We start from the raw sequence: 18571 nt of genomic DNA, 5'->3' as shown, positions 1-18571 counted from the left end.
TTACCAACTCTGTAAATGGCCAGCAGTACAGCAGCCTGGGTGAGGACCACTCCAGCCCCAAAATGAGCTTCTGTCTACCCCAGTGGTGGTAGGATACTTTCTTTACTTATTTATCAAAAATTTGAGTGGTGCTTCCTGTGATGAGAAAACATATCTAGACAGAAACAGATTAAAATCTTTTTCCTATTTTGCACAGTACACTGCAATGATTATATGAAGATGTACAGAAGATAAATTTGAATAACTAGTCCCCCGGGACCATGATACTGTGCTATCCAAATCCTGTCTTTAATCCACCCTGCAACTGCACAGGAACAATTCCAATCAGGCTAAAGGCAGTAAAAGGATGCTATTCATCTATATGTCATCACTTAGTCTTGCTATATTTTGCAGCTATTTAATGCTTTGCACACTTTCTTTCAAAATTCTGGATGTGCTTATCCCTCTCCAGGCAGCTTTCCAGCCACTCTTTCCCAAGCCTGTAGCATTGCATGGGGTTGTTGTAACCCAAGTGCAGGACTTGTGTGTGTCTCGGTGGTGCAGACCGTTTCTGCTTGGATTGTAGATGCTTCATTTTGCTCCCCATCTTTGTCTTCCATCTCAGGGAGCTGTGTACCCTTAGGAAAACTGGTCTTACTATCAAACACTGAGCTAGAGGAGGCATTAAGTTCCTCTGGAGTTAAATTCAGTTTGCAGTCAGTCACAAGGGGTGTCCCCTAGGGCTTTGCACTGGGGCCAGTCCTGTATAACATCTTTACTGATGACTTGACAAGGAGATCGAGTGTACCCGCAGTCATTTTGCAGATGACACCAAGTTGTGTGGGAGTGTTGATCTGCTGAAGGGCAGGAAGGCTCTGCAGAGGGGTCTGGACAGGCTGGATCAATTGGCTGAGGCCAAATGTATGACACTGTGTGCCAGATCCTGCATTTGGGTCACAACAACCCTAGGCAGCACTACAGGCTAGGGGCAGAGTGGCTGGAAAGCTGCTGGTGGAAAACAATCTGGTGATGCTCATCCACAGCAGCTGAACATGAGCCAGTGTGTGCCCAGGTGGCCAAGAAGGCCAATGGCATCCTGGCCTGTATCAGCAAGAGTGGGGCCAGCAGGACAAGAGGACAGATCATCCCTCTGTACTCGGCACTGGTGCGGCCTCACCTCAATCTTGTGTTCACTTTTTGGCCCCTAACAACAAAAATGACATTGAGGTGCTGGAGTGTGTCAAGTGAAGTGCAACAGAGCTGCTGAAGGATCACAAGTCTTCTGAGGAACAGCTAAGGAGCTGGGGTTGTTTATCCTGGAACAAAGGAGGCTAAGGAGCGGTACATTTTTGCTTTCCACAACTATCTTAAGGGAGACTTCAGCAGGTGGAGTTTCAGCAGGTTTCAGCAGGTAGGGGTTGGTTTCTCCTCCCAGGTAACAAGTGCCAGGATGAGAGGAAATGGCCTCAAGTTGAACCAGGGGAACTTTAGATTAGATACCAGGAAAAATTTCTTCACTGGAACAGTGGTCAGCCATTTGAACAGGCTGCCCAGGGAAGTGGTAGAGTCACTATCTCTATTATTTAAAACTTGTATTTAATGATATTTAAATTATTTAAATAAAGGTATTTAAAAGATGTGTAGATGTGGCACTTGAGCACATGGTTTAGTGGTGGATTTAGCAGTGCTGGGTTAATGGTTGGGCTCAATGATCTTAAAGTTCTTTTCCAACCTTAAAGATTCTATGACTCCATGTCATAATGTGGAATGCTATGTTGAAATTTTTTTGCAAGGCTTTTTGCAAACTTCTCCTCTACCAGCTCACCTTTGTGAGTCATGATACCCAGTGGCTGAGGGGCACATAGTATTTGCAAGTGCTTAGTACAGAATTTCCTCTGAACCATAAAGCTCAAAACATATTTTGTGATTTGTTTTCTTTTTCTTCTGGCCACACCCTAGGAACAGTCACTAAACAGGGCTTTAAGAACTCAGGGCAGGGATGTTTTTCCTCATATGTATTTATTCAGAAGCTGGCACAACAAGGTTTTCAAGTGTAATTTAATAATTGCTTGTTACTAATAATTACCACCTTTGCAGTAATCATTATGTAGGATAACTTTTAGCAGTTGGTTAGTCCAAAAGGTGCTGTTAATGCCAGGCACTCTGTTTACTCAGGGACTCTACCTAGCAGCCCTGTGGAGCTCCCTGGCCACGTGGCTGGCGGATGCATGCTGGCTAGTCCTGCAGCTGGGGAGAAGCTATGTCAAAGCCTTCTTTCCCTGCCAACAGCAGAAATTGGCTGCTGGAGCAGGCTGGACCAGACTCAGTGGCAGCCAGCTATTCCCAGCTTTGCAGTGGCTCCACAGTTCCAAACCATTGAAATTAAATGTCAGTCTGACTGAGTTGCTTACACCAGAAATGTTAAATTACAGTGTAAAGAAAACCTCCAGAAGACTTGAATTGCTTGGAGGGTAATTTTACTCTCTCTGGCATCCCATGCATGCTTCCATCATGGTTTTCCTAATAAGACATCCCTGTTGTTTTTTGTTTGATTGAAAAGTGCATGCAACCTCCAAATAAAATAAATATGTACATGCTTAGTTCCTATACAGGAATTCGGGCATTTAATCTGTCCACGTTTGTTAATATATTTGCATATACATGGCCACTACATAGAGCTATGTGTGGCTGATACATGTTGCCCTCAGAAATTTGGGATTGTCTAATTCAAGTTACAACTGCATTTTGGATTCCTGCCTGTGAAGCCGTGTTGCACACCAAAGCTGTTACCAACACTAATGTCTCCTTGGTACACAGGGTGTCAAATCAGAGGCAAGATGCTCTCACCCCAAACTCTACCTGCTGGAAAGTCTTCCTGAGCCAGGCAAGGCTGGCAAACCTGCAGGTTGTGGCCATGTCCTCACATGAATGTGAGCAGAAATATTGATTTGTTTAAGCAAAACAGACTAAATAAGATAGATAAGAAACCATGAAAAATTCTGGAGTGCATGATCTATTTTGACACCACAGTTGAAGTAAAGCACATCTTGACTTTTCCACATTTGCTCCTAGACTATCAATTAGGAGTTCATCTACAATGATGCTTAAGTGTCTTCTGTAAAATATTTACTCCGAGTTCTATCACTTATGAGTGTCTGGAAGGTATTAAAGTGGCATTTGTAGCATTGAGTGAACATTCCAGCCCCGGTACAGAAAAGAGCTTAAGGCTTGTGCCACAGACTGTACTGTAATCTCTGGCCAACCTGATAAAAGACTTTTAACTTGTGTTGTGCCAAAGAGTTTCTGAGCAGCCTCTGAGCTGAGGATGCAGTTCTAAGTCTGCTGCTGTGCTCCATTGATTCCCATCACCCACAACCCCTTTGACTGCCCATGCACCTCCCTTCTCTGTCAGGCAAGCGGTGTTTGGGGGTTTGGGAGCGCTCTGGGCAAGAGCTTTGTGGGGAGCAGGACTAGCAGGTTAAAACAGCAAGCCTTGATAATTCTTCTCAAGCTCTCTGGTGGTTTAACACTGGCTCCCAGTGTTCATGCGAAGCGGGACAGGAGCAATGAACGCCTTCTGATCGAGACCAAATTCTTCACCTGCTGTAATTACCTGAACTAATCTCCTGGTTTTCACTGCTCCTTTTTCTCCATTTATGAATAAAACAGACTCTTGTTATGGCTGCTAAGCATAGCTGCCATAAACACAGTTTTGTTATCCTTCAGGACAATTTACAAATAGGAAACAAAGCAACTATTCTTACATGAGAAAAGCACAGAAAAAAAAGAAGGGGATGAGAAAGGATGCTCTGTGTCCTCAGAAATTAGGCTGAAGATGGAATACAAGGTTTCCCTCCCTAGGGAGGGAATTAGCAAACTAATTTTTTGGGGAGGGACTAGTATTGGCAAACAAGTGCACAGTGCCTGTGAAATAAAGGTTAAGAGAAGCTTAAGCTAATACTTAGAAGATGCTATGGGCCATATCCTTCTTGGAAAGAGTGGCACTCAGACAGATACCTCAGAAACTCTGCTTTTCTTTATTCAAAGCAAAACCCAGAAAAAAAATCCTTGGATAATTATGGAAAGCTCTATGAGCCCCACAGGCTGGAAGTCTGACTGCAGTTAAATATACTGCATTTAACCCTAATTTGAGTTCATAAAGGGATGCCTATGCAGCCCACTGCAGGTACAGCAATAAATAGAAAATGTCCTAGAGTTTGCACATGACAGCCTGGGTGCTGTGTGCACCAGGTGCTCTGCAGGTGGCATTTTCAGCCCATCTTCCTCCATGTTGCTCTGTGTGTTCATTTTGGCAAAATGTCTAATTTTTGCATGAAATGGCCATTTCCTTTAATGCCATGAGGCAACTGAATCTAATTTTCTAATCTGTAGTTTCAGATGCTTGTATGCATAAGGAGTCATGTCTGTGGGCCAGGGGGCTCAACTACGCAAGCACAGACTGCTGCACATCCAGACTGTGGGATTTGAGAAGCATCAGCAAAACAACAAACCTCACAAAAAGGCTTCAGAAAATAGCATGGCCTTTAATTGGCAATATTACTAATAGAAAAAATAAAGGGAAGGAAACAGGAGTCATTTAATGCAAGTGGATTTTCAATTATAATGTAGTTCATTGAAAGTTAATTTCATTTAATGTTAATTTTAATTATCTTACATGTGTTGTAGATATCCATAGGATTGATTTAACCTGTGAACTGGGGCTGCTTTTCCTTGCAATCCTTTACATCAGTTATAAAATCCTTGCATACTGTAATGCTACACACATAGTTGCTTCCTTTGGAGCAGGGAGAGGATGAACTATGCAAATTGGACACCGGCCATGTTGCTTAATGTACAGCAAAAAAGACCCATAGATTCTGTGATGACAAGAAAACAGCTCTGACATAAAAAAAGAAGAAATAAAAGCCTATCCAGAGCTATAATTTGTCTTAATATTAGCCCATGCAAAATTTTCTGTAGAAATGCGAAATCCAGAAGTACTGGCTGAATGATCATGGACCACTGATCTCTGCTCTTTCCTTCTTTGTATGCCTGAGACTAACTGAAGTTTGCCTTTCACATTGGTTTGTGGTAAGTGAATTTTGAGACTGTGAAGTAGTCCCAGCTAGAAAATTACACTGAGAACTCAAAAAAAGGGAGACTATAATGATTTTTTGAATCCAGCCAGATTTTTCAAAGCTGATGTTCTGCATTGTGATGATTTTATATGGATGTAGCATTGCAATTTATGTGAATGTTAGAAAAACAGATCTGCATGCAGTGAGTACCACTAACACAACTCTCAAGTGGAATGTGCAGCAATTTAATTTAATGAATCACTAATTTCCTGCTCTTTCAAAGAACTCCCTTTACTGCAATATGAATCACATAAAAAGTGGACACATGTCTGCTTATTTAGTGGTGTGACCTAAAAGTCTCTAATAGGACTATTAAATAAACAAGAACAAACATCTGATGCATTTGTCCCAGTGATGGGCTTTGTTATCTCCACACCAAGTGCTGCATTTTGTATGCACTCGTTTTTCAAAGCAGGGCACCTATGGCAGACTAACATGGCCATTAAAGGGAAGATTTTGACATTTAAGAGATTTCCATTTCTTCCTACACTGAAATCTAAGCCTGACAGACTCATGGGCTAAATTAATTCCTTAAGCCCTTGGCCCAGTGATAAAACTTACCTGAAGCAGAAAATGGAACTGTATAGTGTGCTTTACAGAGCTGATCAAAGATCCCCCAGAAAGTGCTGAAGCAATCAGAAATGAATGATCTGCTCCCATGGATAGGAAAAGTGGATGTTTTAATTGCATCAATAATTCACCAATTATTTGTGAGGAGCCTTTTTTGTCTGGGTGGTTCAAGAGCCTATCTATGCACGTTAAAATCAGCTGAGTTTCCTATGATTCTTCTGTGAACACCAAGTTAACTGTGCTGATGGTACAAATATGAGATGGAGGAGCCTTTCAAAATCTGAGGCTGGCAGCTACTGTGTGACTCCTTCCCTACTGAAATTCAAAAGAAACTAACAGTGGGGTAGGAAATTGATCCATACTGAAATGGTCTTTAAAAAAAGGAAAGCCAGAAAATCTCCTGAAGTAGATGATGTACATATATATACTATATTTAATTTACTAATACATTATTATGCAGCAGAAGATAACATACACAGAAGATGCTAACACAAACCTTTTTCTTTTTTTTTTCTTTTTTTTTTTATTATTCTTCCACTAAGATAAGAAACATCTTTGTCACTGACTAATCCATCAGCCTTTTCAGATCCATTTCTAACCAAACATGACATATTTTTTGGACCTGTGTTTTTGTTAAAGCATTCATTGCTGATGAGGAAAAGCAGTGCCCACCAAGGTAACAGGAAGGAAGCTTGTCTCTCCTCAGTGCTTCTCCACCTTGTGGGGACCCCTATGTAACTCCTGTGCTGCTGGATGGCTTTAAATGGCTCAGGAGGGGAGTCCATTGTCCAGGCTACTGCATTTGTAGTGTCCCTTATAGACTGGAGGCTGAATTTCTTCCTAGTTAACATGAATGGGCTTGGATGTGTTAACATGAGGACAGGATTTGACCTGGGAAATGTCCAAATATGCTACCTAAAAGGTGAATGTTGGCATTGGTCAATCAGCTTGATGACACTGCTGGCCATAAGTGAAACTGAGATATTTATGTGACATCTGGGAAGAGTCCTTCCTTGGTGGCTGCTGTGCCTGGCAGGGACCATCTGCATCATTTCATATGGAGCTGATTCCTACAGCACTTCCTGCCTTGTGAAGCAGCCTGGACAGAGCCAGTATCTCCAGAAAAACCAAGATGTCAGAGCTGTTACCACACGTAACCCATGTCTGAACCCCAAATCCCCCCTAGATGCAGCTGCCACACAGTGATTTAAGACTCCTTAAGCAGAGCAGGAAGAGATCAGAAGAACAAGGAAAGCCTATCTACAAAGCTAAAGAAAGCGTGTAGCTGGGGCAGGAAAAGCAACAGCTGAGCAGCACCTGGGGGCACTGCCAGGCACAGGCACAGGACAAGTAAAGTGATAAAAAGTCCCAAGAGCAGAGGAGCTCTGAACCTCTGCAAACACTTTAAGGCTTGTCATCCCTGCCAGGTGCCCCTGATCCAGGGACGTCTTTCCAACACAGTGGGATCCAGGAAGAGGGGCTACATATAACAGTGCAGCCTCAGTGCTGCCTATTGTCACTAAAACTTCGCCACAAAGTTATGAGACTGTCTCAGTTTCTGCTTCCTTCCCAAATTTATCACTTTGGGAAAATTACTGATATTGTCCTATGCCAAAGCGATACATGTTTCTATTTGTTTGCTATAGCATTAGAGCTGAATTGTAATGGAGCTTTTTTGATGAAAAGCTGCAGTTGGACTTCATGATCTGAAAGGTCTTTTCCAACCTAATTATTGTATGATGAAATGGCAAAAATTGGCATCAACAAATAGATTTGTTGTAAATTAACTTTTTGCTGCTTTTTTAATGAAAAAAAATGAATTGCAGGGAAAAGCTTGAAGTTCAAGAATGGATAAATAGCCCACTGGTGTGAGCTGTCTCCTCCATTTGAAGGATTTTGGTGTTGGGCCATCAGCTGTGTACTGCTGGTGCTCCTCTGTAAGTTACTGGATATAAGGAAATGTATTTGGGGAAAGCTGTGTGACACATGCCAGGGACTTTTGGCTCCTCAGCCACCTGCTCCAACAGGGGCTACAGCATCTTCCCAGGCTGTACTTTGGGATGAGGCATTTTGCATCTTCCTTTCCAGATACCCTCCAGCTGAAAGGCAATGCATTCCCCACTCTTGGAGCATTTTCCCTGGATTGCTTTCAAATGCCAGAGAATTTCTTCAGCTTGTATGCTGCAGCTCCTCACACATAGCTTTTGGGGATCTCATGTGGTCAGGAGCAGCCTCAGCAATGTGGTTCCCCATAACTGAGTCCAAGCAATGTCCACTCCTGCTTCCAAGGCTGAGCATGATCAGGAAGATTTTTAAAAACTAGGAATGTGGTCAACAGAATAAATACTTAATCTTGCAGTAGAGGACACCCCCAGCACCAGCAACCTCAAAGGCAGTGAAATGAAGTTGTGGGGAATGTCTCAGGCATCTGTCAGGATTGTACTTGATGCCATCCCTCACACCCTTCTCTGTGTGGAAAAGCCATACAGCTCCCTGCTTCATTGAGCTCGAGCTTTGATGGGAGCCTGGTGAGATTTTAACCAACACCTCAGGACAGCTCCTCGGTACAGGGAAAGAACTGCACTTCTTGACAGAGGTGCCTAAAGGTGTGAATTCAGGCAAGGATGCATGTTTGGTGATAGCATGGCATATCCCTCTGCCTTGAACTGGCATACTCTCACCTTTCTTTTCTCTTTCTACCTACCTGATTGGATTTCTCTGTCTCCCAGAGCAATGAACCAAGGAAGAGCAAAGCTTGTGGATGTGGCAGTCAAGAGGTTTCAGAAAAAGAAGACAGGATAGAAAGTGTTCCTTTAAAAGGGAAAAACAAGGCAAAGATTCAGGGGGGCAATGAGAGAAGGAAAAAGTCGAGATTTTACAGTTTTAAAGCCAGCTGCTCAGTCTGGTGTAGCATGATTCATAAACACTGCATGCCCAGTGTTGGCAATAGCACTCTAGGATCCTCTCAGCCCGAGTGGAAAAGTGGTAAATATGGGCAAACATATACCAATTTCATAGTCAGAAAGTCAGAAGGCAGAATATTCATGATAATTTATTAGAACCTAAAAATAACACCGACAAGACCCTTTTAACATCAGTCAATTTCTAGTTCTTAAAAACTAAAACACAGCTTTCTGAATATCGTTACTGGCAAGCCCAGAGAATCTTCCATTATTTAGACATGAAAAGAAATCCTTACTCCCTTCAATCAGAAGCCTGGCAACTGGCAGGGAAGAGGCTTTTTTATATTGCTGGGGACGCGATGCTGAAGCTTGTGGGTGCCTCTCTACATGGGGAACAATCATGGTGGCCATTAAAGGCAGTCGTGCGAAGGTCAGCCATTATGTGGCTTCAGAAGCCAATTCCCCTGAGCCTTCAGCACCACCAGAACCCACATTTGATGCATCTACCATCATATCATCATGATATGCATCATTTGATGCATATCTCATCATTTGATGAGGCTACCCCAGGATTAACCCATACCCTGCGGAATTGTCTTACACCGATAAAAATCCCTGTGCAGTTGGCCCCCTCAGCATGGAATTCCTACATTGTGAACAAGTGGCAGGCTCACTTCTTGCCCAGAATGATGACATTGCAACCCAGTGTTGGTAGAAGTGTAAGGAAGCTGCGATGAAGGAGGACGATGTGGCGGTTGTCACTGCCTGTCCAGTTATACACGTGCCGAACCAATGGCCCGTGTACAGAGAATTAGATTATAAAGCAATTAAAGAACTGAGGACGCTAGAAAAAGAAAGCGGCATATCCTCCCAGCATGCCCTAAGCTACCTGGAGTCTCTCAGTACAGCCTATGTGCTCATGCCTCAGGACTGGAATAGCAGAAGGAAAATGATCTTAACAGAGACGCAGTTTGCTACTTTTTATATAAATATGTCCCCTGCCTCTCTGTTGCCACTGTCTGCCCCAGCCAGGGAGGCAGGGAAGATATTATGTAGCATGGACCAGAGGGCTAAAAAGGAGGCTCTCTCTTGCTGAGATGGCATTGCAGCTTTATTCCTGGGGTCCCACGGAGAAACAGAGTATTCATAAGCGCCTCTTTTTGAAGGCAGGGGAAAGAGGGAGGGTTAGGGTCTTACATCCAATAGGGAGAGCTGGAGATGAAAAGATAAGGGGAAGAAGCTTACATGCTATATTTTCGGGGTACATTCTCGGGTCATACCGTTTTTCTAAATGCATTACAACAACAGTTTGCAATGTGGTTTACAGAATTGTGTACAACAATTCACAACACAGCAGAAATGCTGTGAGACAGAAACCCACCAATTGCCGCGCAGCTAACCAGAGAGGGTCCCTATGCAGTCCCTACAGCAAGCATACTATCCATCTGAAGCACATGGTATCATCATTTGCCTAGCCCTGCTGGCCCTGTAGTGACTCTTGGGGATGGGTATCGATTCTAACATGTCTTTCACTAAGATTTTGCAGGGTCCAGCAGAGTCATCTGTACAGTTCCTGGACAGACTGAACCCACGCTCTCCCAGCAAGTCGATAATGATGAAGCCAGAGCTATTCTGTTGCGGCAGCTTGTTTTCACAAATGTGAAGATTGTAGAAAAGCATTGCTCGCTGTTCGTAACCCACATGCTTGTGACATAGCAGATATGGTTAGAGCATGCCAAAATGTGGGAACTACTGCTTACAATCCTAAATCTCTGGCAGCAGCTTTGGCCATGCACTTCCGGGTTTCAGACATGCGGGTGGGGGGTGTTTTAAATGCGGTTCAATGGGTCATTTTAAAAAGGACTGCCCTACAACAAAGGGACGGGATAAAAATACCACCTAGAGATTGTCCCCAGTGTGGAAGAGGGAAGCATTGAGCTGCTGACTGCCGCTCCTGGTACCCTGTAAAAGGGAAGGCTACACAGCTGTGAAACTTCCGGCAGGGGGCAGGTCAAAAAAATAAAAAAAAAAGAGAAGCAAAAGAGAATAAAAAAAAAAAGCAAGGCACAACATTTGGCAAGAGAGCTCTTGCCTGCAACCGCAGGCAGTGTGGGGCTGGACCTTGCCTCTGGAGAATCAATAACTCTTATGACATCTTCATTGCACTTAGTTCCTACTGGAGTGTGGAGATCCCTTGGTAATAACATCCATGCTTTGCTAATAGGGCATTCCTCTGCCACTAATTTGGGACTTTGTGTGCTACCTGGAGCTATTGATTTGGATTCTGAAGGCGAAATACAAATTATGCTATGGACTCATGTGTCACTCTGCTTTATACCTGCAGGTCAACGTATAGCACAGCTTATTCCCTTTTCCAACAAAACCCCTAGTGGCAAGGGTAAACGTGGCACAAATAACTTCAGCAGCATGGTCAGCCACAGGTTTTCTGAACAAGCTCTATTACAACAGCTCAGCCAACCTTAACATGAAGCATAGATGGAAAAAAATCTAAAGTGTTTGTTGGTACTGGAGCTGATGTCTCTATAATGAAAAGCAATGAAAGGCCAAGTAACTGGCCCACAATCAGCCCCACATGAACCCTAATTGGAGTGGGAGGAATGCAACACCCTAGACAAAGTGCTCACCTTCGGCTTGTCCTTGGCTCTGATGGGCAAGTGATGCCTGGACTACCCCACTCATTGCCTCTATACCATGCACATTATGGATGAGATGTTCTGGGACAATTTGGAACAACCATACAAATAGACTCAGCCTCACCAGAAAACATTTTTCATAGGGTCCATTGATCAGCCATTCCAAAATCAAATACTGGACAAATGTAAACTCACATGGTGGACTGAAGACCCTGTGAAGACCCTATGAAAGGAATGGCTACTAAACTTAAAGCAGCTTGTGGAAGAGCAATTGTCCTTAGGCCATATCTGTCCATCTTCTAGCCCCTGGAACACTCCTATATTCTGTATAAATATGCAAAATGGCAAGTGGCGATTATTGCAGGAATTACGGGCAGTAAATGCAGTTATTGAACCTATGGGCGCTCTGCAACCTGGGCTTCCATCACCCACAATGATTCCCCTCAATTGGCCCTTAGTAATTTTAGATCTAAAGGACTGTTTTTTCACCATCCCTTTACACCTTAGAGCAAGTTCGTATCTTCTTGCAGCAATGGGGTGCGTCCCACAAAATGGGCACTCTCCACTCTCCCACAGGACAAGCTATTGTTGAGTGTGCCATAGAACCCTAAAAACCATGCTTGAAAAACAAAAAGAGGAGGAGTTGCGGTGCTCTCATAACAGACTAGCTAAAGCTTTATATGTCCTCAGTTTTTTAAATCAGGATGAGATGGGACAAACTGCGTGAGAGACAGCATTCCTTCAACACAAAGGCCCATCTAAGACCTCAAGTAATGGTATAGGACTTACTAACTGGACAATGGAAAGGACCCCTGGACTTATTAACATGGGGGAGAGGCTATGCCTGTGTCTCCACAGGTCACCATGTGGAGAGGGTTCCATCATGGTATGTGCGACCTTTTGTCACACCCTTCCGATTCTGTGTGTATACACTTGCTATGTTATAAGCATATGTTACAGTTTTTGAAAAGCTGCTATGGCTATTATTGTTGTTATTATTAATGTCTTAAGAGTTGTTTACATTTTTCCTGGTAGGTTTTCGTTGCATAATTAAAAAAGGGGGGGGAGGAGATGTGGGATATGAGGTTACAGTTGTTTAAGTGGTTAAGGCTTATGCTCACCAGAAGGCCCTGTGGGAAGGCACAGCTGCAGGCTGGACAGCTGGAAGTGGCTGAGGGGCGAGAGGTAGCTATCAGTGAGGAGTCAGTTGACTGACAGCTGGGAGTGAGATTGTGATTGGCTGGAGGGAAACATGGATCCCATACAAGCAGGAAGCTGATTGGCTGGAGTAATGCACGGACAGTGTATGAGAGGGAACCTGATTGGATGGAGGAACACGTGGCCAGCAGTCCTGCAGCTGAGCCAGCCAATGGGTGCCCTTCTTCTGTTAAATTCTGTTAGGCCTAGGTTTGATTTCAGCTATGTTGGGTGGAGATTAAAGGTATAAAAGGGGCTGATTTCTGCAATAAAGGGATCTCCTTCAGATGCATAGGGGGGTCCGTGTCGCTTTGTTCCCCATAGTTACAAATCTCTAAATGCCATCTCATCATTGTCTCAATTGTTTAAGGTCCTTGTAATATGCCACCTACATTAGCATTTTGTGCCTTATGATAAAAGTATAGTTGGGAAGTATCTATTGATTTGTTTAGAATCTCCTACACAGCCTAAACCTAAGCAGATCACTCTCAGCTTAATGACCAGAAAATGTCCCAGACTCCTGTCCATGCTCCTATGCACATTTACTTACCAGGAAGACAGAAACAGTTGCCTTCAGTGATCTCATTAATTAGATTTTAGGCAAAAATCAAGTTACTGTGGTACCTTGGCAAGCTCTGCATATCATCGGAGCCATCACATGTGTTCTCTCCTTGTAGGAGGAACTGAAAAAAGAATGGGTTGGCCTGAATTTGAAGTGTATTTGTGGGTTTCCCAATGGTCTGGTTAGCGTGTCTGAAAAGGCACTGATCTTCCCCTAATCTACAGCAATTGGCTGTCCTTGCTCTGTCTCTCAGCTGTATTGAGGCTCATCTAAAAAACAGAGATTCTATGTTCCTCCAGGCTCTGCCACCCAGCTGCCACCTGGATCCTCATCTAAAACCAAAATTTTTCCAGGCTTCTCATTGACCCTGGCAGAGAACACCCCAGCAGTCTCCTGGTTCCTAATTTTAATATGCTGGAGAAATTAACCCCTTTCCTAAGTATTAACAACAATAAATTAAAACTTCTTGGTCACACCATCAAATTTAAGAGACACATTGGCCAAAGTGATAGATGATAGCAATCTATTCAAACAGCTACCTAAACAAGACTGCTGAGCGCATCTCTATCCTCCTCTCTATGAGACATTGGGATTAATATTTTACATAACACTTGGCAGGGAATCAAAATCTGAGAACGTGTTCTCCTTAACTCTACCAGCTGCTAGAAGCCCCTTGACAACTCTGTAACAGCCCTTTATCTGTGTAAAGCATCCAACAGCCTCTCTCAGAACAAGAGGTGTTTCACTGAGATATCAACCTGAGCAGGCTTTCATGCTGCCACTTTGTACCACTGTCACTGTTTAATTTAGAAGCCTTCGTCTTTAAAAGTTTTAGGATATGTCTGGAAACAGAACCACAGCCATTTTTCCTGCTGTCCTGAGCTGGTCCTGCTCCATTGGAGCTAAGGGGTATCAGCAGGCTGTCAGCAGCGGGGGAAGAGGACTCAGCTTGTGGCTGCCCCATGTAGGTTCTGTCATTAAAGCCCATCTCCCACCTCACAGAGAGATGCAGGAAGGGTGATTTCTACACACCACCTCAGCAGTGACTCTTCTCTCTCTTTACATTCTAGTGTTGATTACAAAACAGAACCATGGAAGAGTTGGAACAAACATTACTGTGCAGGCATGCAGGCCGCAGCTGGATTGAAAATTAATTTAGGGCTTAAATTCCCTGTATTCAGTCTGGAGATCCTTCCCTGGGCTTTGAATCCAGGGTCCAGTGCAGGAGGACCTCAAAGGGGTGACCAGGTTCGGAGTAAAGTGCAACCCATGCAGTCCCTCACACTACATGTAGGCACTGGAACCTTCAGCTCTCCTTTAGTGGGAACATGATGGCTGTTATTGTGAATATATCCCTTGGAAGTACACTTCCAAACCAAAATGACTCCTTTTAAATATGTAGCTATGTGCTCTCATCATCCACAACAGAAGCCCTGCCTTGGTAAGACTGAGCAGGTTGAAAACATTTCAGATTCACAGCAACGATGCTGGGGAGAGCAGCCACCCCAAACCAGGTCTCTCTGAGCCTGGAGCAGACACCCATTCTCCAGACATGTTGCCTAATAATATTATCTCTCATGGGCTGTGGTGCCTCCCTAGAATCCACTTGAATTAATTTTTTCCTGAAACAGCTCATCTAAAGAGATGCCAGATGATGTCAGAGATGCAGCCTGAACATTTGTCCACGCTGTGTGTGCTATTGCACTGAACATTTTTTCTGGGGAGAGACATCCACTCTGGTTCTGTCATCATCTATGCAAGGTGTCCAGCACACCTACAGGGTGTATTTTCATGGACTAGAGCAACTTTGAAGGAATAAATTGGAGTGCCTCAAGCCAGCGTAAAGGCTAAGCATATGGCAGGCAGCAAGCAGGATGCTTTACCATGGAACAAGTTTGTGGAAATCAGTGATTTCAAGATAGGAAAGAGAGGGCAGGGAAATGTTTTTACCTCTGGGACCCAGTTGGAGCTCCCTGTAGATGTCTCTTGGCATTAACAAATACTTCCCTTCTTTTCTCTCACAGTGGTCATAATTGCATTCTTTACTCCCCCTTTTTCCCATGTGAAAATGTTCCTTAAAATGAGACTCAATTCTCCATGGAAATACTGAAAATACAGGTGCCAGAAAATGAGATCTTTTCGTTAGCAGTCAGTGTAACCTTTGTACAAAATCGACTTTCATAGTTACTTTACCCCATGTAATTACACAGCAAAGCCCTGTTTAACATCTCACTACATAATGGAAACTTTATATTTCAAATCACATTAATGTTAAGAGTTACTCAGACATTTCAAGAGATAATAGCTGTAATTAATGTGTTTCTAGTGATGGGCTCCTATTGTAACGTGGCAGAAGATTCTCTGATAGTCTTGCTGACTGCATAGTCACAATTGTTTTCATTAATATTGACACTACTCTCTTACCAGACAAACAGAAAAGGAGATTAATCAAAATACTGTGCTGGTTTCCTATGCTCTGAACCCCTCTTTTGGACTGGTGCTCAATTCTTAGCTTTCAGTTGGAATAAAGAGCAGGTTTTGTAAGATGTGCAGCTTCACACCTGTTATTTAAAGCAAAATTGTAAGAACAAAGAGAGATAATTTTTTTTTTAAAATCTGAAAAAAAAGCACTGATGAAATTTAAATGCTACAATTCCTAATCATCTCATTTGTTTCCAGTTTGTGTGTCAGTGATGTGAGATTGCTGGAATGTGTTCAGACTGGGGAATGAGGTGAGCATGTATACGTGGGTTCATTATCTTGAGGAAAAAGTTGCACAGACCAAGGCACAAATGGCCCGTGAGTCATTTGGGGTTGTGAGGCTGACTCAGAAAAATGGGGGCCTCCAGTGACAAGTCCCTGTGATGATGGTTTTGTGATGGCAAAGAGTGTGTTGAGTTTCAAAATGATGGAGCAAAAGAGACATGCATTTCCAGCAGAACCAATTAAGTTAAACAAAGGATGGATTTGACTTTAGAAGCCCTATAAATGTTAATTTTTTATGAGTATCAGTTCTACAGAGCCAGTTGAAACTGTCAGAGTCAGCTTCTCCTGAATGAAGGTGTCATGTCAAGACATCCAGATAAAAGTTATGCCAAGTACCAAAAATGAGAAGGGCCAAGACAAGCAGGGAGCATGACAGGACTGCAGGGCATGATCTCATACAACTCACAGTGAAAAGAGAAACAAAGGAACAGCTTTGTTCTGAGGAAATTCACACATTGATTCCCAGATCCAGCAGTTTGCCAGTTAAACAAGCAAAGGAAGAAAACCAACCATAAAAATGCACATTTGGGAGCACCGTGCACACTAACCACAGTGTAGTGTAGTGACACCTGTGGCTGCTAAATGTGCTTTGGAAATACATCTATGAAATATGATGAGTCAGTTAAAAGTTTATTTCAGTAGATTTGAATACTACGAAGAGATAGAAAACTGTGAATCCCTTAACCCCAGTTTTCTAAAGAAAAACATGAAAATACTAAGGGAAAACTGTATTTGTAAAGATTTTTTTCACTTTCTGCTTTCAAATACGTGTCATCATGACGCAGCCTCCTAAAAAGTGAGTGATAACCATCAAAATTGTTGCTGTTTTCATATATCTAATGCTAAACAAGTATTTTTGTGTAACTCTTCAAGTATGAAGTATTTTGTGTTTTGTACATAGGAATACGTAGAATTACCCTTCAAATTTGCAAAATGGAAGACAGCTATACTTTATCAGATGCATTGATGCATTGCTCAGCTTTATATCCACAGGAACAGAAAAAGTTGGTATTACCAGAGTCTGAGACCAAAGGACCTGGTAGATCATTTATTATTGAAGTGAGAATAATAATTAAAAAAACAAAACCAAAAAAAAGGCTCTGTAAGGAACAGGTCTTCTCTGCAAGAAGTCTCAAGATGCCTGTTTCCTGCTTTAATGTTGACTTTCAGAGGCTACAAGTTTATAAAATGATGTCTCACTAGTGACTGACCTGCTGACCTTTGTAATGTGGGCTCAAATTCCTTTGCACCTGACATTTTGTTTTGCTTAGAAGGGATCTGCAGCTCACTGAGGCTGTAGTCCCGCTGGGATCTTATGGTCCTTACAAGGCAGCATGCATGTCTGTTTTCCTGCTCTCTGGTTTCTGGCCAGGACACAATAAAAAAACACAAACCCTTGTGGGAATGGAAAACTAGCTAACTAAAAAAATCATAAAACCTCATTCTCTAAGTTCTATATATAACCTTTTAATCCATGATTACAAATTACTTCTTGCTAATGTTTTGTAAAATGCTCTTTTAAACTCAGTTACTGGAGGTTATGCACTCACTTATTAAAAGCTGGTAAAACTAGTTGTGTGAAGTCTCTGTCAAAATCAGTACTTAAAAAAATAAATCCCAGACTTGTACAAGAGGCAAGACATCTCAAATTCAGTACTGCTCAGTGTCTGTTGAATAAAAACTATCAGCTGTAGAGGATGTGAAAAGCATAAGGTTTCAATAAAGAGGAAGTGGCTTACAATTCTTGAAATGAGATAATAATTATAATAATTTATAATTCTCTTGAAATGAGAGCTGTGGTTGTATTAATTTAAAAGTTAATTTTCCCTTTAGGTTAAGAGTTTCTGTAGTTTTGGTGAGGCAGGACAGGATGTGCTTCAATTTATACTTCAATAAATAAGAAAAAATTCTACTGATATGAGTAGGATTAAACAGAGGGGAAGCAGAAAATAGACCTGCCATCACTGGGAAATACAAAGAGCAAAAAGACCCAGCATCTGTGTGTGGAAATAAATCAAAGGGGATGGTACAGAAATAGCTCCCATGTCCATAGGAATAAAAACTGTAGTTTAAGAAAATAATAATAGCAATTAGAATGATATAAAGACTGAAAGAAGAGAGAGAAACAGAAGAATATACTTAAAGGCATAACTCTTTATGCTGGTCAGTCACATCCTACATTCTATTTGAGGTACAATAAAACAATAGTTGTACCCTGCTAAATTTGTTACAAGTTGTTCAAAGATGGTGATAAAGCATTTCTGATAAACAGCAGTGTGGGGGATTTCTCTGCCGGTGGTCCTGCACTCCTGACCACAGCTCTTTCCTTAGAGGGGAGAGCATCCATGGGTAAAACTGCACCCCTGCTGGCTTGAGGAGTTAAAGCTAAGGCCTGATTCTTTGTTTACCTTTTTTTTGAACCATTGTAAAGCTCTGTTATTGTGGTTGTGATTTGTGTTGCTGCCAGGGTGATAAAAAGCAGTTTCAGAATTTAAAGCCCTAGCTCCGTGCTGGGGTTAAACAATCACTTAGCACTTGTTTGGTCTGTGAGATTATCATCAATGAAAATGAGCATAAACTGAGTATGCTCTTAAGAGCTTTATGTAATCCATGTTTACATCTCTATTCATGTTGACTGAAGGCAATTTCTGATTAATTTTTACAAAACTGAGTATAACAGGAATGTTTCATTTTGCTTCCTGGAAAACATAAGCAGAAGGACCCTAGTAGTGTCAAGTGTGGGTCTGTCATGTAGGAGAAAGAAATTGTGAAATGTGAGGAATTTTTGCCATCAACCAGTCC

General features: G+C 42.4%; 2 protein-coding genes across 2 annotated transcripts in view; both read right to left on the bottom strand.

Annotated features, from left to right (window-relative positions):
* Nucleotides 1-12464, bottom strand: part of PARD6G (par-6 family cell polarity regulator gamma) — a 116619-nt gene extending 104155 nt beyond the window's left edge. Inside the window, exon 1 of the mRNA XM_086894944.1 lies at nt 12366-12464. The gene's annotated coding sequence lies outside the window, so the exon portion shown is untranslated. The remainder of the gene's footprint in view (nt 1-12365) is intronic.
* SCGN (secretagogin, EF-hand calcium binding protein) overlaps nt 1-18571 on the bottom strand; it is a 62949-nt gene that overhangs the window by 16112 nt on the left and 28266 nt on the right. The gene's annotated exons all lie outside the window — the stretch shown is intronic.

This window comes from Cyanistes caeruleus, chromosome 1 (genome assembly GCF_971803275.1).
Source record: "Cyanistes caeruleus chromosome 1, bCyaCae1.hap1.1, whole genome shotgun sequence".
NCBI lineage: Eukaryota > Metazoa > Chordata > Aves > Passeriformes > Paridae > Cyanistes > Cyanistes caeruleus.
Note: the sequence above shows the minus strand (reverse complement) of the source record. Positions and strands in the feature narration are given on the sequence as shown.